This window comes from Maniola hyperantus, chromosome 8, assembly GCF_902806685.2.
Source record: "Maniola hyperantus chromosome 8, iAphHyp1.2, whole genome shotgun sequence".
NCBI classification, from domain to species: domain Eukaryota; kingdom Metazoa; phylum Arthropoda; class Insecta; order Lepidoptera; family Nymphalidae; genus Maniola; species Maniola hyperantus.
This window is the reverse complement of record NC_048543.1, coordinates 16,104,602-16,132,205: the sequence shown is the minus strand read 5'-3', so window position 1 is coordinate 16,132,205 and position 27,604 is coordinate 16,104,602. Positions and strand designations below refer to the sequence as shown.

Below are 27,604 nucleotides of genomic sequence, written 5' to 3'. Positions count from 1 at the left end.
AAAATATTTCTTGTATTTTTGAGAGTGAACAGTGTGGTAATTTTGTGTGTCACACACATGTTTAAAATGTTTTTTTTTTAATTTTGTTGGAAGCCACAGACATGTTGTTTGAAAAAATGTTTTGATGTTGTTTAGCAACTTTATTTACTTTACGAATTGTTTGTTTTTATTTTGTTGCTTCGAGAACGAAGCAATTGTCAGTTTGGCCGTATAAGATATATGGTTAGAGTTGCTATTTATTTCTTGAAATTGCTACTAAACTCTTTAGATTTTGCTTAAGAATTAATTCTAAACCATAGACATTTTATTTGTAAACAGAGGCACGTCAAAATGATAGAAAAATACTACAGACGTGACAGAACAATTAACAGATTATAAATGGCAAATCTATGGTACTTACATGGCGAAACTTAATTAAGATTTTATTATAATTTAGAAATAAAGTTATTGTAGATTTAAATAGAGTATAATGTGGTATTTAAAGTATATAAATTTATTAGAGTTTAAACTCTATTGACTCTATTGAATTTAATCTTTACATGGTATCACTATATTTTTATACAGAGGGTGGGAGTTAATCCCAGCCTATAAATGGCTCTGCTTTGACGGTAGACATCATTAATTTTCCTATTTTTAATAAGAAGCTGTGACATACCTACAGGTACGAATATTGTTGATTTTATATTTCTATTGTTATACTATGTATGTTGTTTAATGTGTAATTTGTTATTCAACTGGTATTCCTTTGTAATAGTTTATGCTTATACCCGATGTGGGTTGGATATGTTATGGTAATACCATAGTTGTATCTATTTTTCAATAATTATGGATAGACACCGCCGAGTTTTTTCTTGCCAGTTCTTTCTCTCGGTAGATATGCTTTTTCGAACTGGCGGTAGATTTTTCTTAAAGGAAATAATAAATTATTTAATGATAAAGCAATAAGTAATGGTAAAGATAAACTTTGATATGGAGGGATTTTTCCCTGAATAAAACAGTTTATTTCCTTATACAATCTTTTATTTTGTTTTCTACCTTCAACCACGCCCTAGCTTATTGATAACGAATTAAGGTTTAGGCTCTCAGTAGGTGATTCCTGACTCTATTGTCTCTATACTTCTGAGGCTAATCTAGCACGCGCATGTCGGACGCTCATCCACCGACTGAGTCGACGGTAATAAAAAAAAAAAAAGTTTTTATTTCGACCAACAAGGATCATATTGGTGTTAGTAATTACACGAAACTTAAACCTATTTGTTAGTAAAAAATCTATAACTATAATATTTATAACTATTTAAATTAGGACAGGATCGATTTGCCAGCACGTGAATCGTACAACAGTGATTCAAGTACCTACTGGCAGTCGATCCTGTCAGAAAACACCTTCAGGAGGCCGTTGGGGCTGCACCGGACTCTACGCAACAGGGATGTGCGCCGCGCCCGCATACTAGTATAGAAACTGTCTACATGCGCCTCGGCGAACATCCCTGACGCGCTGCAGAATCTGGGCAGCCCCATCAGCATCCTGAATGCATTATTATATAGTACATGCAGGGCGTTGTACTGCTTTTGCGTGTAATCGATCCACAGGCTGCTCGTGTAGAAGGAGGTGCAATATGCTCTGAAAAGAGTGATTTTAACGGCTACAGAACAACGAGCAAACCTGCGGACGATCATGTTCGCCCTAACAGACAACGCCCTGCGTTCTCTCTCTATATCTGCATCGTCTTTCAGGTCAGAGGATATAACATGCCCCAGGTATTTAAACTGCTCCACTCTCTTTAGTGGAGTCTCATACAGGTTATTCCCGTTGAGTCACACCCCCGTGTGTAACACTGTGACACAAGGTGCCAAAAATTTCAAAACATTCCCGTTGAGTAACACTGTTACACAACGGGAATTTTTTGAACTTGTTGGCACCTTGTGTCACACCTACATAAATACATAATATTATTGCGCGTGTTACGGATACAGCTATCCTTACCTATCTATATAAAACCCAGGCATCGCCGGGGGAGCTAACATGTCGTCTAGCAGCCCAGCTACGTGTGGAAATATGCCATCTCATCACGTTCCGGCACATAGAGTCATCAAGGTCTGCAGCCACCTCTGTACGTGATCTCTGGTGCTAACCGACCACAGAACGGTAGAGGGGAAATCGATATAAAATCGATAGAGTTAGTTTTAAGGTAGCATTAATCTAGCATAAGTAGTATTTGTAATTTAGATAAGATATAGTTAAGTAAAGGCCTTCGTGTCCCAACGTCGACACGAATGTCCTAATTAAATCATTTTCGTAACCAAAAAGGACTTCTGCCTTCAACCCCCGCTCCAGGTAGCCGCCCTTACGTAACTCGCGTGTATCAAGTATTAACTGATTGTGCACTTTTCCGGGATGTCATTTATTTATAAATCCAAGATGGCGGACATGAATTTTTTTACAAAAAATTGACATGGGTGTCGTTTTCAGGGTTTTCGAGGGTGCTGAATTTGATGATGACATTTATTCTGAAATCCAAGATGGCGGACTTGAATTTTTTTACAAAAAATTGACATGGGTGTCGTTTTCAGGGTTTTCGAGGGTGCTGAATTTGATGATGACATTTATTCTGAAAAGTCCAAAAGTGGTGTCGATTAAGGAAACAAAAATGTTTTTCAAAAAAAAGACTTATTTGCTACCGTATTTGCTCGCTGGTTTTGACACCATTTTAGCCGTGACTTAAAAATACTGCGGCTCCTTTGCATTTCCTCAAATACATGACCTCTAATGGGTTTACCATACCATATCCACATCAAAAACGCAGACCTAGCCTCCCTATGAGCGCCAAGTACATATCTGTTCCCCCCAACCACAGGACGCTTCCCCCCGCCCCTGCTGATGCTGACACCACGACACTCAGAAGCTGTATAGCTTGTCAATAAACATAGTGTGATCCGCAGTTGTACAGATCTATTGGGAACAACAGTTATCATTGGGAAGTTCGATAAGACCCAGGCTCTCGTTACACAGCTTACTGTACGATTCTATCTGTTCAAGTTTCCGATCTCCCCAAAGAATTTTGTTATCTACTGATTTCATGTTTAAAGTTACTTTCGGCTTAATCGAATCTAAATTACACTCTATTATTAATGGATAATGGTCTGACCAAAATACGTCATATTTAACGTAAACATTTACAATAGACGATAGAGCGCACTTGGTGGGTAGGTATACAGTGGTCCAGCCAGCGTCTGCATCCGTGAGCGTCACGCACGAAGGTTCACTCATGAGTTCCCGACATTAAACCTAAGAACTGCATTTCCGCACATGTCCACTCTAACTCGTTACAAAAACAAGTCAATTCATGGTAAAACTGTTCGTTCGGATGCGCGTTGAAGTCCCCGAGCATGTACACAGACTCGATATTCTCATCAGTAATTATAGCACTCACCGAACTCGGACAATCCGTGAATTCCGGGAGGCTAATCACTTTATCCGTGGGCAATGGGCAATGGGCATGTATACGCTAAACACTAAAACTGACCTGTGGGCAACCACTATTTCTATAGCACATAGCCGCGGGTTATCACACTGCACTACGGACACATTGGGAAATACACTTTTCTTCCAAAGCAAGGCCACTGTGCACTCGGTGCACAAAATCTCGGTGCACAAAGTGCTCGGTGCTAATGTGCGCTCGGTTGTAAGCCTACTTAGTGGTTGTTTTTAATTAACCAGAGCTTTGTAGCTTAGTAGTTACGACACGTAGAATCTCGCCTAGGGGTCGTAAAGAATTCAGGCCTCGGTCGGAGCCGAGCAGATTTTTCTAAATTCAGGCCTCAAACAGTCAAATTGTCTTTTTTGTACCTGGTAGGTACAAAAAATACAATTTGACTGTTATTTCCTCTCTCCATTTTCTTCCCTTACTTATTTAAAGTTTTATAAAAATTCAAATTCTTAAATTCTTGGCGTTGGGCCAGTGTTGGTACATACTACATTACAATAATTTTGATCATTTTTATCAAAGTAAATAGGTACCTACCTACAAAGTTTAAAGTAATAATTATAGAAGTCTTTCATTCAGATAAACTTTTTATGTTTTCGGTTCATGCTTATCTACTTATTACGTATCATGTTCTGGAATAGACAATGAATAAATGAATTATGAATTATTATAGCTCTGATACAAACAGACGGACGGACGGTGAAGGCTAAGTTCACGAAAGTAAACTCGGGTAACTCATTTTACTTGGTTCAGTTCAATATGATCGTTTTCGTCGGCAGTACGCCTTGTTGAATATAATACCAAATGTTTACTTACTGAATATCACTTGTATGGGAAGGCGGAAGTACTTATGCCATATTTATACATTAACTTCGTCCGTGAGAATTAATTAGTAGTCGAGTCAATTTAGCTCAAAAATAGGGATAAGGTAAATTCACATAGAGCTGAAAACTTGTCCGAATGTTCTGAACACCATTATAAATGAAATGTGTCTCCATCGATCCGACATTTGCAAAAAAAAGATATTCAAGGTCAAATAACACAAATATGGGTATTTTGCGTTTTTCAGCTAAACGGTAAGTTTTATCATAAAAATATTCAGGATCAAATTGTAGACCTACCTATAAAAATTGTCTTTACATTTTTTTCCTAAAAGTCACCATTTCTGAGATATTACGATTCAAATAGTTGAAAAAGTCCTTTTCCTCATAATTTGCAAAAGTACCCCGCTTTTAAACATCAATCAATCAATCAGCCTGTTTGCCTCCACTGCTGGACATAGGCTCTCCCTCGAGCGCGCCACCACACGCGATCCTGCGCCTTCCTCATCCACCCACTTCCCGCCACGTTCTTAAGGTCCTCAGTCCAGCGGGTTGGAGGTCGTCCACACCTCACAAACATCACTGAGCTATAATAGTGAATAAGTGAAAGTATTTTCACATTCGCCCTGGCCCCTGACTTACCGTTCACTGCGTGACGCGTGACGTACGAACCGACGAATAACGACAACGATAGAGAGGGGAAACGGCCGGACATGAGAAAAGGACTGGCTGAAGTACAAGAAGTAGAAAAAGAACCAAAAAAATAATTAGGGTGCCTGCATGTAAAGTACAAGTTCATAATGCTTTCACGTTTGAAAAGTTATGAGATCTCTAGTAGAGCCGAGCTTCGATTGGTGCCGCCCGTGGGGCCCTTTGGAGTTGGGCCGCGCGTCACAACTCCAAAATATATAGCTCTTAAGTGCTCTTGACTATACCACATTTTATAACAATAATTAATGACATTCTTTACTAATAAGCCCTAAATCTACGAACCCTACAAGTCTTGGCAACCTTTACATGAAATGTTTTTGGTGGGATAAAAACTGGGACAGATATTATTTAGAATGTATATTATAAGCAGTTTATTATCCACTGATAATTTAAAGTTTCTACCCAATTATCCAGTGGAATGTTTTGAACCGTATGTTAAGCTCCTCCCTTTTTGTTGTGATGTGCTTTTTCCACTTTAATCTTCGGTCAAGATGTAGTTCTAGGTATTTCACATGTTCAATGTGATGTGGCAAAGTGTTACTACCAAGATGTAGTTCTAGGTATTTCACATGTTCAATGTGATGTGGCAAAGTGTTACTACCAAGATTAACTGGCGGCAGTTTCCTTGTCTTAGCGCGAAGGTTACCTGTACTGCTTTCTTGGTGCTTGCCTTCATCCTCCACTTCAGAAGCCAGTCGCCAATCTGGTCAAGTCCTTGTTGTAAAAGTACAGAGGCAGATGCAGCGTTTTTGTGGCTCGCTAGGATATCATCTGCTGTAGTTGATGTAGTTATATTCTGCATGGTTGGCAGATCTGCAATATATATTGTGTACAGCGTAAGCCCAAGAACAGATCCCTGCGGCACTCCAGCGTTGATGTTGTAAAACTGTGAAGTGGTATCTTGTTCTTTGATCTGGAATATTGTATCAGACAGGTAGGGAGCCAAGAGTTGGATGTAAGATTGCCAATATATATTTACTTCTTAGAGGGTTTTTGTGTCGGGACTTTTTTAAATGTTTATTTTTCTATGGAAGCTACAGAACAGCAGCTCAATTTTCGGTAACATGACAGTGTGACGCCTCTGATTGGCCGACACCAGACACATGACACATGACTCTGCATTGTTGCAACACGCCATCATTCAGCCACAGATAACAATCGCGATTGTAACAATGGTTGCTGCAAGTGTCAACGCTTCTTCTTCTCGAAGTTGACAGTGCGTTCGCGGCCTATCGGAACTATCATGTAGATTATGCCTAAAATTAGTCTATGGTTAGCGAATAGGAATAGTACTTACTTTAAGAACTGTCAAATAAACCGTTACACACTCTCTCCGCTGAAAAGTACGTTGTTTCAATTGTTCCTTCTCCGAACCTGAAAATAAGAAGATCTGCCTATCGGGTCTTCGGTGTTCGTTTAAATAACTAACAGCGTCTTCCGGACTCGGCCTGCAGGAGTCGCGCTCACTTCTCTGTGCACACAGGTTTGTGTACGAAGCTATACACGAGGTGTGCACACAGGTTTGTGCACGAAGCTATACACGAGGTGTGCACACAGGTTTGTGTACGAAGCTATACACGAGGTGTGCACACAGGTTTGTGTACGAAGCTATACACGAGGTGTGCACACAGGTTTGTGTACGAAGCTATACACGAGGTGTGCACACAGGTTTGTGTACGAAGCTATACACGAGGTGTGCACACAGGTTTGTGTACGAAGCTATACACGAGGTGTGCACACAGGTTTGTGTACGAAGCTATACACGAGGTGTGCACACAGGTTTGTGTACGAAGCTATACACGAGGTGTGCACACAGGTTTGTGTACGAAGCTATACACGAGGTGTGCACACAGGTTTGTGTACGAAGCTATACACGAGGTGTGCACACAGGTTTGTGTACGAAGCTATACACGAGGTGTGCACACAGGTTTGTGTACGAAGCTATACACGAGGTGTGCACACAGGTTTGTGTACGAAGCTATACACGAGGTGTGCACACAGGTTTGTGTACGAAGCTATACACGAGGTGTGCACACAGGTTTGTGTACGAAGCTATACACGAGGTGTGCACACAGGTTTGTGCACGAAGCTATACACGAGGTGTGCACACAGGTTTGTGTACGAAGCTATACACGAGGTGTGCACACAGGTTTGTGTACGAAGCTATACACGAGGTGTGCACACAGGTTTGTGTACGAAGCTATACACGAGGTGTGCACACAGGTTTGTGTACGAAGCTATACACGAGGTGTGCACACAGGTTTGTGTACGAAGCTATACACGAGGTGTGCACACAGGTTTGTGTACGAAGCTATACACGAGGTGTGCACACAGGTTTGTGTACGAAGCTATATACGAGGTGTGCACACAGGTTTGTGTACGAAGCTATACACGAGGTGTGCACACAGGTTTGTGTACGAAGCTATACACGAGGTGTGCACACAGGTTTGTGTACGAAGCTATACACGAGGTGTGCACACAGGTTTGTGTACGAAGCTATACACGAGGTGTGCACACAGGTTTGTGTACGAAGCTATACACGAGGTGTGCACACAGGTTTGTGCACGAAGCTATACACGAGGTGTGCACACAGGTTTGTGTACGAAGCTATACACGAGGTGTGCACACAGGTTTGTGCACGAAGCTATACACGAGGTGTGCACACAGGTTTGTGCACGAAGCTATACACGAGGTGTGCACACAGGTTTGTGCACGAAGCTATACACGAGGTGTGCACACAGGTTTGTGTACGAAGCTATACACGAGGTGTGCACACAGGTTTGTGTACGAAGCTATACACGAGGTGTGCACACAGGTTTGTGCACGAAGCTATACACGAGGTGTGCACTGTGACGTTGTAAATTTTGAACTACTAATTAGCGTTTCGCTTTTAATAAAAATTTATTTTGTTCAAAGTATGTTGGTGCCACCTAGCATCAAGGTGCAGAACTACGCGTGGGTCGATGTTCAGAGTTCATTCGAGCCACAATAGATGGCGTTTGCTTCGTTGTCAATTGTCGTAAAAATAAAACAAAATAATTAAATAAAACCATAATATCATTTGTTTATTGTTAAGTCATTAACAAAACGGTTCTTATAATATATCCTTAGGTTCCGCAAATATTCAAAAATGAATTGGCTTCATGATCAAACTAACTGAGAGCGGCGACACTCGGGTTGCGTCTGGCAACACCGATTGATGAGATTTAGAATTTTCCTGGAGTCAACATGTGAAGACGAATTTCTTTCGTTCCAGGAAAATCTCATTCCTTTTCGCCCATGGCTTCGCCTGGAAAAATACAATAGTTCTAAATGTAGTCATCCTAACGTATTTCAATGTTTCATCAATTATGTTCCAGTTATTTTATCTTCCCAAATAAATGAGGATAATGGGTTGTGGGTGGACTTCTGAAAACCATTGGTGGCCAGGAGTTCAATAGGTGAGTTGTGTTTGATCGGGAAAATTCCACGTGTCGAAATTTTCACACAGCACAAATTATAATCTTGTTTTTCTTTGTTACAGGGTTTACGTTTACGTTTACGTTTAGCTTCAGTTTTCCGTTTGCGTTTTCCGTTTTCGTATTTATTTCTTTTGCACATTCACGTTGACAACTTAATTTCTATGGATAAGACTTGGTGAAAATCTTTGTAATGAAACATTTCGGTTGTGAAGAATCAAATAAATTGAGTTTTGGATCTTGGCCGATGCCGTCCAGCTACCTTGCAGTCTTCGCACCTACAAGTAAGCATATGTTTGTATCCTGGACAGTTTAGTGAACCTTCTTAGTGTATGTGTACAGTAAGAACCCTGTCTTTACTACTGAGCTTTTATTTTGAAACAATTTTATGAATTTTACTGTGTCATTGTCTATTCCATGCCAATGGCATCTTAAATTTAAAACATAGATTTTATGTACTATCTACCTAAGGCATTCTAATGTATCTAAATTAAGTCTTGGCATTAAGCTAGAATAACTAAGCATTATTAGCCATCACTATGTATTAAGCGACCCCGGTAAAAGTTACATTAAAAACAATTTTGCCTAACATCTAGCAAATTTCATTTATAACACCTCATATACATTACAAGGGAGTCGACGGCTAGCTTCTATTCTTTACTAGGTAGATAGATCAAGTAAAGTAAATTAAAATTATTTTTTTTTTCCTCTAATCTTTGTAAGGTGGTAGATTATTCCGTATCCGGGTATATTTTCATTCCGCCCAATTTATCACCCTTACAAATGGCGCCCGAACGTTTTTTTATATAGTTATTTCAGTATATTTTGAGAAATTTTGTGAATTTTATGAAATGTACTCCGCTGATTGTACAATTCTCTAAGTAGTGACACATTGCAAAGAGCACTAAGCTGTTTTTTATGGTTAACTAACTAAATAATAACTAATAGTTAGAAATTTTGTCTGATAGTTTAAGTAATTTTCTGAGTATAGTCCAACAGTGGTTGTTTCTTATTTAATTAACACATTATAAATGGTGTTTATGCCGTTCAATTATGTTATTTGACTTACCTTGGAGGTGTATAAGTGAATGTTTGCCTTCAGTTTAGTAATAAACATTGCTTAACTGAGTTGTTGTTGGGTATTGCTTTCAATAGTAAGTACATCTTATGTTTGAAATTTCCGGTAACTTAGTATAATTAAAGTTTTGAAACGCTATGTGCCGTTAACTAGTTACTCACATACATTTATAAATACTAAGAGTTACAACTTGTGAAACTAAATATATAAACTATATTCAGAGATTACATTAAGTTCAAGTATGGAGTTATGAACAATTTTTTTTCAGTGACTTGATACTTCATTATTTTGTTGAAATTTTGTTTAGAGCTGTGTTAAGGTTATGATAAAAGCTACTTCACACACAAAACATGTTAAGTTTAATTGAATGCTGGTAGTTTAAAGTGACATTTAGAAACAGATTTTGTTGTATTTTAGGTTATGTGTTAAAAGTGTAAAGTAACAGCCATCAAACCATTGCACAATCTCTTTGTTTTTTTTGAAAGATAATATGCTAGTCAGAGTTCATTGCAACTTTGTTGCCTGTTTACTTTTGTAATTGTAAAGGTTGTAACACACTGTGTACTCATAAAGGTGATACTGCACCTTACAATCATTTATTCAATTTTGGGAAGTTTTATTTTGTTATATTTTGTTTACTATAGTAATAATATGTGCTTGTATTATTAACAATATTTTGGAATAGGAACATAATTGATAAAATAGTTAGGATAGACTTAAGAATATTGTTTTTGTTGTGTATTTTGCTTGTGTATATTTAATAGTTTAAATAACTTCTTTTGTGTTTGTGTTTAACCAATTTGTATAAGGCTAAACATAGACAGTTACACAAGCTCGATATTTTGTTAAATGTGTTTTGACTTAACACAATGGAACAGACTTTTGCCCAGTTTCATTCACTTTTGAAGGACGAATTGTGTTATGAGGTATCCATTCGTTCCGAAACTCCAGCACCTACAGTGCTAGGTTTAAAGAAACAGTTAAAACAATTAATTCAGGAAATTCCTTCTGAATCAATTTTAGAGACAGATTTCTCTTCTGAAAGTGAGTTAGGGGTTATTACTAAAAAACTTCAAGACTTAGAAGATTTATTAAAAAAGTGTTCTGACACTAAAGATAGACATGCCCTCTGTAGGTCTAAAGCTTTAGCTTCACATTTGTACTTTAGAATTTTGAGAATACAGTGTTCCGAACTCAGCTTAATAAGTAGGAAGAGTGAATTACATACAAAGTTGCAGAGTTTGATTTCCAGATTAGATGCTGACAATGAGTCGTCTCACGACGAATCACTGGATTCCGAGAGTACCGCCGTTGACTGCACTGGTGATAAAAATGTTGCCAAGTGGAAGTTAAATTTCAACGGACAGGGTGATCCGCGCAGTTTCATCGAACGCGTTGAGGAATATAAAAGATCTTATGGCGTTTCAGATGGAAAATTATTTGTTTCTGCATTTCATCTTTTTACAGGCCGAGCATTGTTATGGTACAGAGGCAACAAATGTCAAGTTTCGTCTTGGTCAGAATTGAAAACTTTATTTTTAGAGGAATTTGATGCAGTAGATTATGACTACAGGTTGCTAGGTGAAATTCGAGCAAGAACACAAGGCTCTGAAGAACCTGTGTCTATCTATTTCGCTGTAATGTTTTGCATGTTTTCAAGGTTGTCAACACCACTTTCCGAAGAACAAAAGTTACAAATTTTATTACATAATATTCGCCCTTTTTACTCAGAACAATTAGCTCTTGTTGACATTAAGTCTGTCGCAATGTTGAAGGAAAAGTGTCGCAAACTAGAGGCTGCGAGGCAGCGTTCCGCCTTATTTTCTGAGCCTACTAACAGTAAGGCAACTTTAAGTTCAGAGTTTGCTTACAAACAAGTGACAAAACAGATAAACACACTTTCAGTCACACCTGCACCTAAGGTTGATACAAGTAAAGGCACTAATTTTACGAAAACAAATAAACAACTATGTTACAAGTGCGGCAAGGGTAACCATTCCTTTAAATTTTGCAGGACAGTTCCGAAATTTATTAGATGTTTTTCGTGTGGACGTCAGAACTTTACAGTAAAGACATGTCCAAGTTGTAGTAAAAAGGCGATTAGTAAACCCGCTCCGGACAAAAATTCAAAAAACTAATTAGTAAGAACTGTGCAGAGACACAAGTAAAGAACTTGGTCATTAACAACAAAACATCCCTTTTACCTGACACAGTTCTGTATTCAGTGGATAAACGAGACTTTAGGCCATATTTAAAGGTTTTGTTGACGGTTTTGAGATTACAGGTTTACTAGATTCCGGTGCTTGCGCGTCAATTTTGGGTAACCAGGCGCACAAGGTTTTTTTGAGATTCGGTTATAAATTGCATAGCAGTATTGATACCACATTTTCAGTGGCAAATGGAGACAAACTTGATTGCATGGGTTATATGTTTATTCCGATTACTTATAATTCCGTAACTCACATAATAAAATTTTTTGTAGTACCCTCTATAATAGCGGATGTTATTTTTGGCTGTGACTTTTGGAAAACATTTCAGTTAGCCCCTGGCATTTTTGATAATTTAGAATTAATTAAGGCACCTTCTCAATTTTACAATATTTGTGCGATTGATAATGAACAAATTCATACCATCACTTCTTTTGAAAACTTATCATCTCAACAGAAAGAATTAGCCCAGTCTGTAGTAAATAAATTTTTAGATATTTCTTCAGAGAAAATTGGATTGGGTAGAACAAAATTAATTGAACATGTTATTGACACCGGTGATGCCTTGCCAATAAAAATAAAACAATATCCACTTTCTCCCGAAAAGAAGGAAGCTTTAAGTAAAGAGTTAGATAGGATGCTGGAAATGGACGTAGTTACTCCGAGTGAAAGCCCTTGGAATAACCCAGCAATTTTAGTGAAAAAGGCAAATGGAGACTGGAGATTTTGCCTAGATTGCAGGAAATTAAATTCAGTGACAAAGGGGGATTCATACTCAATACCGTACATTCCACAAATTCTAGATAGCTTGAAAGAGGCAAGGTTTTTATCATCGATTGATTTAAGTTCAAGTTTCTGGCAAATTCCGTTAGCTAACGACTCTCAGGAAAAAACCAGTTTTACAGTTCCTGGTAGAGGGTTATTCAAATTTAAAGTCATGCCGTTTGGCCTATGCGGTGCACCAGCACGACAGCAGAGGTTAATGGACCAGTTATTTAATCAAAATTTTTGTAGTGATATTGAAAATGGAATAGTATTTTGTTATATAGATGATATTGTTATTTGTTCTGCTGATTTTGAAACCCATTTAATTTTATTAAACAGAGTTCTGGATAAACTAAAAATGGCTCAACTATCCATAAATTTTGATAAATGTAATTTTTTTAGAAACTCTTTGAAATATTTAGGGTATATAGTGGATGAATTTGGTTTACGCACAGATCCTGGAAAAGTTGCCGCAGTTTTGAACTTTCCGACCCCAAAAACTGCACAGGAGGTAAAGATTTTCCTAGGCACTTGTTCTTGGTACAGGCGCTTTATTAGGAATTTTTCAACCATCGCTGCACCACTCAATAGACTAACGAGTAAAGGAAAGAACGCACCTAAATTTGAGTGGAGCGAACAGGCAGAGGTAGCATTTAATACATTGAAGAATGCGTTGGTAACCGCACCTGTTCTTGCGGTACCGAATTTTGAAAAACCATTCAAAATACATTGTGATGCTTCTGCATATGGTGTTGGCGGTATGCTGACGCAAGAAACCGATGGTTGCGATCATCCCATTGCGTATGTCAGTAGGAGCCTAAATAAAAACGAAAGGAATTACAGCGCGACGGAACGCGAGGCTCTAGCTGTGATTTTTGCAGTGGAGAAATTTCAGGCTTATTTTGGTTCCAAGCCAGTCACAATTATCACAGACCATGCATCCCTAAAGTGGTTCTTAAATTTAGAAAATCCCTCAGGACGACTCGCCAGATGGGGTTGTAGATTATCACAGTATAATTTTGTTATCGAACATAGGAAGGGTTGTGATAATGTAGTTCCGGATACCTTGTCGAGACTCATACACGTAGATGTAGTTGGGGATCGTAATGATAACTCTAGTCAACAAGTTTTGGTAGATGACTGGTATGACAAAACATTTAATGGCTGTAAAATCAATCCAGCAAATTTTCCGAATTTTAGTATTTTGAACGATAAACTATATCGTTACAGTAAATGTAAATACCAGCTTCTCAGTGAGTTCGACTGGAAAGAGGTAGTCCACAAGAACGACATCCTTAGAATTATGCAACAAAACCATGCAGATGCAACTGCAGGTCATTTTGGTGTGTTCAAAACTCATCGCAGATTATCCCTCAGATATTTTTGGCGTGGTATGTATAAGGACGTGGTTGAGTACGTTAAGAATTGTGATACTTGCTCTGCGTATAAACACACGACATCAGCCACTCCAGGTCTGCTTGGGAAGCCTAAAGTCTGCGAGAGACCTTTTCAGGTCATTTCGGCTGATTTAGTCGGACCTTTGCCTAGGTCTAAATCAGGATTTACATTTCTTTTTGTGGTGACGTGTTGTTTTTCGAAATATACAATGTTGTTTCCGTTACGGCGTGCCACAGGTGCCGCTGTTGTTAAAGCGCTAGAGAATTTTGTATTTTTGAACCATAGTGTTCCAGAGACTGTGATTGTGGACAATGGGTCCCAATTTACAGGATCTGAATTCCGTAATCTCATTAAGCGTTATAATATTCCGAAATTACACTACACACCACTGTACACTCCGCAAGTTAACCTTGTTGAGAGGTACAATAAGGTTGTTATGACTGCTGTAGCCGCTTTTGTGAAAGATAACCACAGGTCCTGGGACGAAAACCTGTACAAGGTCCAGTTCGCCATAAACAGTGCGGTTAATGAATCCACTGGATTCTCCCCGTTCTTCCTTGTCCACGCTAGAGAACCGGTCTTAAATGGTTCCTTCTATAAGGACACGGATAAGGAGTACGAGGCCGGAATTCCAAGGGAGGAATACGCAGGAAAGTTTGGAACTTTGGAGGACATATTTGGTCAGGTTAGGAGAAATTTGTTTCAGGCTCATGCAGAGTATGCAACGCATTACAACTTAAGGCGTAGGTCTGCAAGCTATTCTGTTGGGGACATAGTGTGGAAAAAGACCTATCCACAAAGCGACGCTACAAATTTTTTCGCAGCTAAGCTGGCACCTAAGTATGAAAAGTGCAGGGTTGTCAAGGTTTTGTCACCTTTGGTTTATGAACTAGTTAGAGTAGCTGACAACCACCCAATAGGCACTTGGCATATTAAGGATATTAAGAAGTAGATATTTGCCATTACTTAGTTTGGTCTAAACTGTTTGAATATTTAAGTTATCAATATTCAATTAGGAATTTGTATGAGTGTAGTGATGTTCTGAGTTAACAGTTACATTACCATGGTTCAGTTGAGGAGGAATGTAGTGGATGTATGTAGGGATGAATATGTGATGATTGGAATGCTTGTGGTAGACCAACCGGTTGAGAAAGTAAAAATGCAAATATCGTACTTTGGGGATAACGAAAAGGGGGGGGTTTTGTGTTTTGTTTTCGTTTTCCTTCTAGATAATGGATCATTTCTGTTATTTTTCCGATTCTGTTCCGAGATCTATTTTCTAGGAGAGTTATTTCGTTTTTTTTTTCTCATATTCCGATTTTGATTCGGTTTTTATTTTTCCGAATGGGATAGAGAACGGTTGCCATATCAGATGGACCCGTTCACAACCAGATTTTCCGTATTTGTTGAGTAACAAATATTACGATGGTAGTTTAAAAGAGTGAACCACCGTAGGCCTAGACGCATTCTATCAGTCAGCTGAAGAATGATGCCAAGATGTTTCCACTCAAGTGTCTTAGACACCATGAAGTTTTTTGTATATATTCTTTTTAGAAGTTAGGGTTGTGTAGTTAAGTATAATGTATAAAACCTTACACTGTTTTCAGTATATTTATTTTGTTAGACAATTTTCCTTGTTAGTAGTAGATGTGCGTTCACGCGTAACTTCTGTGTTTTTTTTTGTTTGTTTGTTTCAGGCAAAATGTTAGTAGTTGTTGGATGACGCTGAGGGCAGCGTGGTTCAACCTGTTGAACCTTTTCGTAGGAGGGGAAGTATTGTGACGTTGTAAATTTTGAACTACTAATTAGCGTTTCGCTTTTAATAAAAATTTATTTTGTTCAAAGTATGTTGGTGCCACCTAGCATCAAGGTGCAGAACTACGCGTGGGTCGATGTTCAGAGTTCATTCGAGCCACAATAGATGGCGTTTGCTTCGTTGTCAATTGTCGTAAAAATAAAACAAAATAATTAAATAAAACCATAATATCATTTGTTTATTGTTAAGTCATTAACAAAACGGTTCTTATAATATATCCTTAGGTTCCGCAAATATTCAAAAATGAATTGGCTTCATGATCAAACTAACTGAGAGCGGCGACACTCGGGTTGCGTCTGGCAACACCGATTGATGAGATTTAGAATTTTCCTGGAGTCAACATGTGAAGACGAATTTCTTTCGTTCCAGGAAAATCTCATTCCTTTTCGCCCATGGCTTCGCCTGGAAAAATACAATAGTTCTAAATGTAGTCATCCTAACGTATTTCAATGTTTCATCAATTATGTTCCAGTTATTTTATCTTCCCAAATAAATGAGGATAATGGGTTGTGGGTGGACTTCTGAAAACCATTGGTGGCCAGGAGTTCAATAGGTGAGTTGTGTTTGATCGGGAAAATTCCACGTGTCGAAATTTTCACACAGCACAAATTATAATCTTGTTTTTCTTTGTTACAGGGTTTACGTTTACGTTTTACGTTTAGCTTCAGTTTTCCGTTTGCGTTTTCCGTTTTCGTATTTATTTCTTTTGCACATTCACGTTGACAACTTAATTTCTATGGATAAGACTTGGTGAAAATCTTTGTAATGAAACATTTCGGTTGTGAAGAATCAAATAAATTGAGTTTTGGATCTTGGCCGATGCCGTCCAGCTACCTTGCAGTCTTCGCACCTACAAGTAAGCATATGTTTGTATCCTGGACAGTTTAGTGAACCTTCTTAGTGTATGTGTACAGTAAGAACCCTGTCTTTACTACTGAGCTTTTATTTTGAAACAATTTTATGAATTTTACTGTGTCATTGTCTATTCCATGCCAATGGCATCTTAAATTTAAAACATAGATTTTATGTACTATCTACCTAAGGCATTCTAATGTATCTAAATTAAGTCTTGGCATTAAGCTAGAATAACTAAGCATTATTAGCCATCACTATGTATTAAGCGACCCCGGTAAAAGTTACATTAAAAACAATTTTGCCTAACATCTAGCAAATTTCATTTATAACACCTCATATACATTACAAGGGAGTCGACGGCTAGCTTCTATTCTTTACTAGGTAGATAGATCAAGTAAAGTAAATTAAAATTATTTTTTTTTTCCTCTAATCTTTGTAAGGTGGTAGATTATTCCGTATCCGGGTATATTTTCATTCCGCCCAATTTATCACCCTTACAGCACACAGGTTTGTGCACGAAGCTATACACGAGGTGTGCACACAGGTTTGTGTACGAAGCTATACACGAGGTGTGCACACAGGTTTGTGCACGAAGCTATACACGAGGTGTGCACACAGGTTTGTGCACGAAGCTATACACGAGGTGTGCACACAGGTTTGTGCACGAAGCTATACACGAGGTGTGCACACAGGTTTGTGCACGAAGCTATACACGAGGTGTGCACACAGGTTTGTGCACGAAGCTATACACGAGGTGTGCACACAGGTTTGTGCACGAAGCTATACACGAGGTGTGCACACAGGTTTGTGCACGAAGCTATACACGAGGTGTGCACACAGGTTTGTGCACGAAGCTATACACGAGGTGTGGGTACAAAGTAAAATAAAAGTCACTCCGAGTCGTCTATCATGTTTTATTGTAACATATAGATAGTTTTCTACACATCCACCTTAACTACGCGTTATGCGCTAAGTGATATGGTTCTGTACAGGGCGGCTCGCGGACCGCCTCACATAAATAAATTCCACATTATCATAATATAAACTTACACTATATCGCGCTCGGCGCGCCCGGGCCGGGGCCGGGCCGGGGCCGGGCCGGGCCGGGGCCGGGGCCGGGCCGGGGCCGGGCCGCTGCGGGGTCGGTCGCAGGTCGCCGGGGTGCGGCGTGCGACCGAGCCCGTCAGCACGTGGCGACGCCGCCCGGACACGCAACTTACAGTACAGTCGATGTAGAGTCGACAGCGATGTATCTATACAACAGTCCTGCGCTATGTACACTGAGTCCTCCCCGCGCGGGGCTCTCTACACGATATGTAGCGGTCAGTCGCGCGGCGCGCGCGCCAGCAGCGCCAGCGGCTGCAGCGCGGCGGCCTGCAGCGCGGCGTGCGCGTGCGCGTGTGGGTGCGCGTGCGGGTGCGGGTGCGCGTGCGCGTGCACGTGCGGCGGCAGCGCGTGCGCCAGCGGGTGCAGCAGCGCGCCGGCGCCGGGCGACGCCGCGCCGCCCGCCTCGCCCGCCGGCGGGTTGATGCGCTTCTCCTGCGGAGGAGACAGGGAGGGTGAGTGGGGGGCTGGGGGTGCTGCGCGGGGCGACGACGGCCGGGGGGCGACACTCACCTTCTGGCGGCGGTTGCAGAACCACACGCGCACGACCTCCTTCTCCATGCAGAGCGAGTCGGCGAGCGCGGCGATCTCCTCGCTGGTGGGCTTGGGGTTGTGCAGGAAGGCCTTCTCGAGCGCGACGCGCACGCCGCTCTCGATGCTGGTGCGCTTCTTGCGGCGCCGGCCCACGGCCTCGGCCAGCGCCGCGCCGCCCGCCGCGCCGCCGCCGCCGCCGCTCAGCGACGAGTCGGCGTCCTCCAGCCACTTCTGCAGCAGCGGCTTCAGCTTGCACATGTTCTTGAAGCTCAGGTTGAGCGCCTCGAAGCGCGAAATGGTGGTCTGCGAGAAGTCGTTGCCGTACAGCTTGCCCATCGCCAGCCCGACGTCGCCCTGCGTGAACCCTGCAACACGAGAGCGTCCGTCGTCAGTCGCCGCTCGACCGTCGCCGCGTGCGGACGTGTGGGGGGGGGGGGGGGGGGCGCACTCACCCAGCTTGATGCGGCGCTGCTTGAACGTCTTGGCGAAGTGCTCCAGCTCCTCCAGGTCGGCCGTGTCGTCGGCGGGGTCGAGCGCGCGCGGCTTGTGCGCGTGCGCGTGCAGCGGCGAGTGCGCGGCGCCGAGCGGCGAGTGCGCGTGCAGCGCGTGCGCGTGCGCGGGCGGCGAGCGCGCGCGGCCCGGGCCCGGCGTGTGCGGCGTGAGGAAGGCGGCGGCGCCGGGCGGGCTGCGGCGCGGCGACGGCGAGCGCGTCTCTGCAACAAACGCCGTCTCGTCTCTGTGAGACATCTCTACCGGACACCCGCGGTAGTGGAAGAGGTAATGAAGGGACAACAACAGATAGCTAACACAATTGGCTGCGCCTCAGTGCGCCTTCGGTTGAGCCAGAGAAGACACTTGCAGCGACAGAGCGCCGCGAAATGAAACTTTCTACATTTTACTCGAATCACTCAAATACTGCCACAACGTTTGCATTCAGATATTCTTCAACAGATTCGATATCAGTCTCTGTAGAGAGGGTTTGAAGTAAAATGCTTGGAGCATTACCTGCGGCGGGCGCGGCGTGCGCGCGCGCCTGCAGCTGCTGCAGCTGCTGCGCGGCCGCCTGCGCCACGGCCTGCTGCACCTGCAACACACGCGCCGTCAGTTGGTCATCGCTACCGGGGCCACTGGCAGCAGAGCTTGCTGCGGCAGTTCGCGGCCCAGCCCCCACCCCCAGGGCACCGTAGCACAGAGCGCAGATCAGCTCGGCTCTGTGATCGTGGACAGAAGGTGGTCTTGGAACAAGACTTCGAGGCACGCGGGGTCTGAACACACATACACACACTCTGAACGCCTCCCAGAAAGGGGAGGACGACCAAAATAGGCAAAGACAAGAAAAACAAACGGGAAGTAAACAAAGCTGCTCCCCGAGAATACGCCGACAATAATACCCATTGCCTGAGACCCGCCCCGATGCAACCCTCGTACCATCCCGCTCGTCACCATCCCGCTCGTCGCCATCCCGCTCGTCACCATCCCGCTCGTCACCATCCCGCTCGTCACCTTCCCGTGCGGAAGTGCGGGACTTGCTCTGCGAGCTTCTGACTTCAACATCATCATCATCGTCAACCGATACACGTGCACCGCTGGACACGGTTCTCTCGTAGGTAGAGACTTCTACATGCCATGGTCTTTCGCGTGTATTGACTTCAACACAACAACACAACACACAAACAGCGGTAGGACGGATAGGATTGCGCGGAGTGGCGCGGAGTGGCGCGGAGTGGCGCGGAATGGCGCGGAGTGGCGCGGAGTGGCGCGGAGTGGCGCGGAGTGCGGGTGACGGCGGGCTTCATCTACAATCTGTCGAAAGTAAAATTGAGCAACGAGCATCGTCGTGCAGAAACCTGCACGTTGGAGAGGTCCCCACTCCCCACTCCCCACTCCCCACTCCCCACTCCCCACTCCCCACTCCCCATAGCGTTCACGATGTGTGCAGTGCGCTGGTCCGTGTACTCGTGTTTCGTCATCGTCTGTTACCAAAATATTGTATACTAGCCGATGCTCGCGACTTCGTACGCGTGGATTTAAGTTATTTGAAATCCCATGCGAACTCTTCAATTTTCCGGGATAAAAAGTAGCCTATGTCCTTCCCCGGGATATAAGCTAACTCTGTACGAAATTTCGTCAAAGTCGGTTGAACGGTTGGGCCGTGAAAGGCTAGCAGACAGACAGACAGACAGACACACTTTCGCATTTATAATATTAAGTATGGATTAGTATGGATGAAGCTATTAACACTTGCCGGAAACAGATTTTGTGTCAAAATGTACTGTACGGGAACATGAAGCGACAAACGACAAGTGGGAACGGGGGGCAACGGTGAAGGAAAACTTCGTGAGGAAACCTGCAAGCCTGAGAGTTCTTCATAATGTTCTCAAAGGTGTGTGAAGTCTGCCAATCCACACTTGGTCAGCGTGGTAGAGTATCGCCAAAACTCTTCTCACTGTGAGAGAACGGCCGTGTCCTGTAGTGAGCCGGCGAGGGCTTGGTCGTATGTAGCGTGTGTTGGCGGGTGGTCACCTGCGTGTGCAGCAGCAGCGAGTGCGCGCCGTGCTGCGTGAGCAGCAGGTGCTGCAGCTGCGCCAGCGCGTTGCCCGCGCCCGCCGCGCTCTGGAAACAGGAATAACGTGCTTTTTGACTTTGATGTGCTAAACAAAGGTGGGGGGAAATCCGTCTCGACCTTCGTCGTGACCTGGGGGACTTTACTGTAGCGGGGGGCTGGCGAGTGGCGCCACTCACCAGCACGGTGGAGGCGGCGGCGGACGCGGCGCTCACGGCGCACGGCGCGGCGCTCACGGCGCACGGCGCGGCGCTCACGGCGCACGGCGCGGCGCTCACGGCGCACGGCGCGGCGCGGACTCGCGCCACTAGTACAAGAGGCTGTGGGGGCTGGCGAGTGGCGCCACTCACCAGCACGGCGGAGGCGGCGGCGGACGCGGCGCTCACGGCGCACGGCGCGGCGCTCACGGCGCACGGCGCGGCGCTCACGGCGCACGGCGCGGCGCTCACGGCGCACGGCGCGGCGCGGACTCGCGCCACTAGTACAAGAGGCTGTGGGGGCTGGCGAGTGGCGCCACTCACCAGCACGGCGGAGGCGGCGGCGGACGCGGCGCTCACGGCGCACGGCGCGGCGCTCACGGCGCACGGCGCGGCGCTCACGGCGCACGGCGCGGCGCTCACGGCGCACGGCGCGGCGCGGACTCGCGCCACTAGTACAAGAGGCTGTGGGGGCTGGCGAGTGGCGCCACTCACCAGCACGGCGGAGGCGGCGGCGGACGCGGCGCTCACGGCGCACGGCGCGGCGCTCACGGCGCACGGCGCGGCGCTCACGGCGCACGGCGCGGCGCGGACTCGCGCCACTAGTACAAGAGGCTGTGGGGGCTGGCGAGTGGCGCCACTCACCAGCACGGCGGAGGCGGCGGCGGACGCGGCGCTCACGGCGCACGGCGCGGCGCTCACGGCGCACGGCGCGGCGCTCACGGCGCACGGCGCGGCGCGGACTCGCGCCACTAGTACAAGAGGCTGTGGGGGCTGGCGAGTGGCGCCACTCACCAGCACGGCGGAGGCGGCGGCGGACGCGGCGCTCACGGCGCACGGCGCGGCGCTCACGGCGCACGGCGCGGCGCTCACGGCGCACGGCGCGGCGCGGACTCGCGCCACTAGTACAAGAGGCTGTGGGGGCTGGCGAGTGGCGCCACTCACCAGCACGGCGGAGGCGGCGGCGGACGCGGCGCTCACGGCGCACGGCGCGGCGCTCACGGCGCACGGCGCGGCGCTCACGGCGCACGGCGCGGCGCGGACTCGCGCCACTAGTACAAGAGGCTGTGGGGGCTGGCGAGTGGCGCCACTCACCAGCACGGCGGAGGCGGCGGCGGACGCGGCGCTCACGGCGCACGGCGCGGCGCTCACGGCGCACGGCGCGGCGCTCACGGCGCACGGCGCGGCGCTCACGGCGCACGGCGCGGCGCGGACTCGCGCCACTAGTACAAGAGGCTGTGGGGGCTGGCGAGTGGCGCCACTCACCAGCACGGCGGAGGCGGCGGCGGACGCGGCGCTCACGGCGCACGGCGCGGCGCTCACGGCGCACGGCGCGGCGCTCACGGCGCACGGCGCGGCGCTCACGGCGCACGGCGCGGCGCGGACTCGCGCCACTAGTACAAGAGGCTGTGGGGGCTGGCGAGTGGCGCCACTCACCAGCACGGCGGAGGCGGCGGCGGACGCGGCGCTCACGGCGCACGGCGCGGCGCTCACGGCGCACGGCGCGGCGCTCACGGCGCACGGCGCGGCGCGGACTCGCGCCACTAGTACAAGAGGCTGTGGGGGCTGGCGAGTGGCGCCACTCACCAGCACGGCGGAGGCGGCGGCGGACGCGGCGCTCACGGCGCACGGCGCGGCGCTCACGGCGCACGGCGCGGCGCTCACGGCGCACGGCGCGGCGCTCACGGCGCACGGCGCGGCGCGGACTCGCGCCACTAGTACAAGAGGCTGTGGGGGCTGGCGAGTGGCGCCACTCACCAGCACGGCGGAGGCGGCGGCGGACGCGGCGCTCACGGCGCACGGCGCGGCGCTCACGGCGCACGGCGCGGCGCTCACGGCGCACGGCGCGGCGCTCACGGCGCACGGCGCGGCGCGGACTCGCGCCACTAGTACAAGAGGCTGTGGGGGCTGGCGAGTGGCGCCACTCACCAGCACGGCGGAGGCGGCGGCGGACGCGGCGCTCACGGCGCACGGCGCGGCGCTCACGGCGCACGGCGCGGCGCTCACGGCGCACGGCGCGGCGCGGACTCGCGCCACTAGTACAAGAGGCTGTGGGGGCTGGCGAGTGGCGCCACTCACCAGCACGGCGGAGGCGGCGGCGGACGCGGCGCTCACGGCGCACGGCGCGGCGCTCACGGCGCACGGCGCGGCGCTCACGGCGCACGGCGCGGCGCTCACGGCGCACGGCGCGGCGCGGACTCGCGCCACTAGTACAAGAGGCTGTGGGGGCTGGCGAGTGGCGCCACTCACCAGCACGGCGGAGGCGGCGGCGGACGCGGCGCTCACGGCGCACGGCGCGGCGCTCACGGCGCACGGCGCGGCGCTCACGGCGCACGGCGCGGCGCTCACGGCGCACGGCGCGGCGCGGACTCGCGCCACTAGTACAAGAGGCTGTGGGGGCTGGCGAGTGGCGCCACTCACCAGCACGGCGGAGGCGGCGGCGGACGCGGCGCTCACGGCGCACGGCGCGGCGCTCACGGCGCACGGCGCGGCGCTCACGGCGCACGGCGCGGCGCGGACTCGCGCCACTAGTACAAGAGGCTGTGGGGGCTGGCGAGTGGCGCCACTCACCAGCACGGCGGAGGCGGCGGCGGACGCGGCGCTCACGGCGCACGGCGCGGCGCTCACGGCGCACGGCGCGGCGCTCACGGCGCACGGCGCGGCGCTCACGGCGCACGGCGCGGCGCTCACGGCGCACGGCGCGGCGCGGACTCGCGCCACTAGTACAAGAGGCTGTGGGGGCTGGCGAGTGGCGCCACTCACCAGCACGGTGGAGGCGGCGGCGGACGCGGCGCTCACGGCGCACGGCGCGGCGCTCACGGCGCACGGCGCGGCGCTCACGGCGCACGGCGCGGCGCTCACGGCGCACGGCGCGGCGCGGACTCGCGCCACTAGTACAAGAGGCTGTGGGGGCTGGCGAGTGGCGCCACTCACCAGCACGGCGGAGGCGGCGGCGGACGCGGCGCTCACGGCGCACGGCGCGGCGCTCACGGCGCACGGCGCGGCGCTCACGGCGCACGGCGCGGCGCTCACGGCGCACGGCGCGGCGCGGACTCGCGCCACTAGTACAAGAGGCTGTGGGGGCTGGCGAGTGGCGCCACTCACCAGCACGGCGGAGGCGGCGGCGGACGCGGCGCTCACGGCGCACGGCGCGGCGCTCACGGCGCACGGCGCGGCGCTCACGGCGCACGGCGCGGCGCTCACGGCGCACGGCGCGGCGCGGACTCGCGCCACTAGTACAAGAGGCTGTGGGGGCTGGCGAGTGGCGCCACTCACCAGCACGGCGGAGGCGGCGGCGGACGCGGCGCTCACGGCGCACGGCGCGGCGCTCACGGCGCACGGCGCGGCGCGGACTCGCGCCACTAGTACAAGAGGCTGTGGGGGCTGGCGAGTGGCGCCACTCACCAGCACGGCGGAGGCGTCGGCGGACGCGGCGCTCACGGCGCACGGCGCGGCGCTCACGGCGCACGGCGCGGCGCTCACGGCGCACGGCGCGGCGCTCACGGCGCACGGCGCGGCGCTCACGGCGCACGGCGCGGCGCGGACTCGCGCCACTAGTACAAGAGGCTGTGGGGGCTGGCGAGTGGCGCCACTCACCAGCACGGCGGAGGCGGCGGCGGACGCGGCGCTCACGGCGCACGGCGCGGCGCTCACGGCGCACGGCGCGGCGCTCACGGCGCACGGCGCGGCGCTCACGGCGCACGGCGCGGCGCTCACGGCGCACGGCGCGGCGCGGACTCGCGCCACTAGTACAAGAGGCTGTGGGGGCTGGCGAGTGGCGCCACTCACCAGCACGGCGGAGGCGGCGGCGGACGCGGCGCTCACGGCGCACGGCGCGGCGCGGACTCGCGCGCGCTCGCCGCTGCTCGGCGACGCTCGCTCGTCGCCGCTCGCCTCGCCCTCGCCCTCGCCGCTCGCCGAGCCGTCTGAAACACGACCAGTACAAATCTTCATTTTACTATTCTTATTAGAATATATCTATATAATTTTATTATATCTACTTATTCGCATAGGTAGGTATATTTACCTACCTATGCGAATAAGTAGACATAATAAAATTATATATTATACACAATAAACACCATGCACCTAAAGTTTACGGAAAACTGCATCAATTGTATTCGCAACATTCGAAAGGCAGCGAGCTCGTTAAAGTGCTACCGATACAAGTGGGCGCCATTGACGTTCGCTCTTAGCGATGTTTGCATGCTCCCGTGCCTCCTGCTGCCTCCTGCTGCCTCCTGCTGCCTCCTGCTGCCTCCTGCTGCCGAGCTATCATCGTATCGTGTGTAGGAAGTAATAAAAACAAAAACAGAACGTACCTACCAACTAAGTATCTTCGGCAATAGATAGATCACTTAAAGCGTGTAATCAATATAAACAGAAACGTCTCGTGTGACGCAATTCGTTCAAAAGTTTGGACAGTCTATTTCCGCATGAGACGCTCGGAGCCCTACAGCATGAATCAGTCGGCGAGGATTTATAGCTCGGCGCGCTCCTCGGAGACTCCGCGCCGCGCCGCCCCGCCCCGCGCCGCCCCGCGCCGCTCCGCGCCGCTCCGCTCCGCGCCGGACAGATGGGTCGCGCTTCAGTGACCGAGCCGACTGTTGCCCATTCTGTTGCACGTCCTATGATTACCTAACTCGTGTTGTGATCATGTGCGCGTCTCATGCTACGAGTCGTGACCGTGTCGTGCCCGTGTCGTGACGTGCAGTTAATGGAAAGCCACTAATTACACAATCCTTTCTGAGGATAGTCACACGAAGGGCTCCCAGATCCCACTCTCGAATCACACGAGTAGAGTGCTCGAATCACACGAGTAGAGTGCTCGAATCACACGAGTAGAGTGCTCGAATCACACGAGTAGAGTGCTCGAATCACACGAGTAGAGTGCTCGAATCGACTAAAAGTATTCAAATTCAAATTTCTTTATTGCGAATATGGGTAAAGTATTGGATTTCGACATTTAGGTTATATCAAAATATCAAACTTTAGTAATAGTATCTGGGACCTGTGGATTATCAGTTTCATGAACAAAAAACCGGCCAAGTGCGAATCAGACTCGCGCACTGAGGGTTCCGTAGTACATTCGTATTTTATCGATATTTTGCACGATAAATCAAAAACTACTTACTAGATCTCGTTCAAACCAATTTTCAGTGGAAGTTTGTATGGTGCCTAATGTTCATCATTATATTTTAGAAGTTACAGGTGGGGGGACACACATTTTACCACTTTGGGAGTGTCTCTCACGCAAACTATTCAGCTTAGAAAAAAATTATATTAGTGTGGCGGTTGCACAGTACAAACTAGATGGCGCTGTTCAATCGACGACGTAGTCCCGAACAAATGTACCGCCGACAGTACTCGCACTAACAGAGTGTTCGGCAATCTGGACTATATATAGAAGTTTCAAGATACAACCGTCGGTCCAGCTGGCGCTACCGAGCACAAGCAACCGCTCGGTGGGAGATCTCCCTTTGGTACGGTCGAGCCTGCACACCGCACACCGCACACCGCACACCGCACACCGCACACCGCACACCGCACACCGCACACCGCACACCGCTCCCGTACATTGGTGACCCCGACGTGATCAAGAACGGTCGCACACCTCAACAAACCTCAATATCATTTTATAGACCTATCTTGGTACCTACCTACCTACTCTATAATTTTTATCTTTTTCACGTCTTCGTATTTTCTTTCTTTGACTATATTTATTTTGAAGATAAATGTAGAAAGCCTAGATACACTTATTTCCAGGATGCAAGTTATCTTTTTGCGAAATTTTGTCATAATTAATTTAGTGGCTTAGCCGTAAGAAACGAGATAGACACACTTTTGCATTATTATTGTAGTTAGTCTGGATTTCATGTTATTGCATAAAAGAGCACATATGATAATAAAGCAAAACTCACGACATATTATCATAGAACCCAGCATAACAACTTACTGACTAAAAATGTCAGGTTTTGCGTAAGTACTTACAGCTTCCTAAGAAAGGGGTTTAAAAAATTCTTACTACTACAGAATATTTAACAAACCTAAATCCACTCAGACAAGGAAAAAACCAGTCAAGTGCGAGTCGGACTGACGCACCGACGCGAGGGTTCCGTATTATAAAAGAAGGTAAACGATATAGATCGCTTTTGTTAACGAACCGCAAAACTTGTAGAGGTTAATATAAAAAAAACTATGACAGTTACTTTTATTTTTTCTGTAAAATAGACATAAATTTCTATTGACTATAATTATTTCCGATTGTTTGATTGGTAAACTTCGGAGATAAGGGGCGAGAGGGGGAGAGGGACGGAATTTTTTTGCACGATAAAGCAAAACCTATTATGCATAAAAATCTGTTTTAGAATGTATACAGGTAAACCCCTTTCATATTATGATATCCCACTTGATATAGTTATCTTACTTTGAAAATAGACAACAGTAATTATTAGTTCATGGACACATTTTAATTTGTTTTGTGATGTAACCACGAATTCACGGTTTTCGGTTGTTTTCCTTTACTTGTGCTATAAGACCTCCCTACCTACCTTTCATGATAGGTAGGTCAACGGAAAGTACCCTGTAGGTTTTCTTGACAGACACGACAGA

At 47.8% G+C, this 27,604-nt stretch overlaps 1 long non-coding RNA gene across 1 annotated transcript in view; it reads left to right on the top strand.

Annotated features, from left to right (window-relative positions):
- Window positions 1-1,965: 1,965 nt before the first annotated feature.
- LOC138402711 (uncharacterized) overlaps window positions 1,966-27,604 on the top strand; it is a 483,214-nt gene continuing 457,575 nt past the window's right edge. The window contains exon 1 of the long non-coding RNA XR_011237056.1: window positions 1,966-2,367. This is a non-coding gene — a long non-coding RNA (uncharacterized lncRNA). The remainder of the gene's footprint in view (window positions 2,368-27,604) is intronic.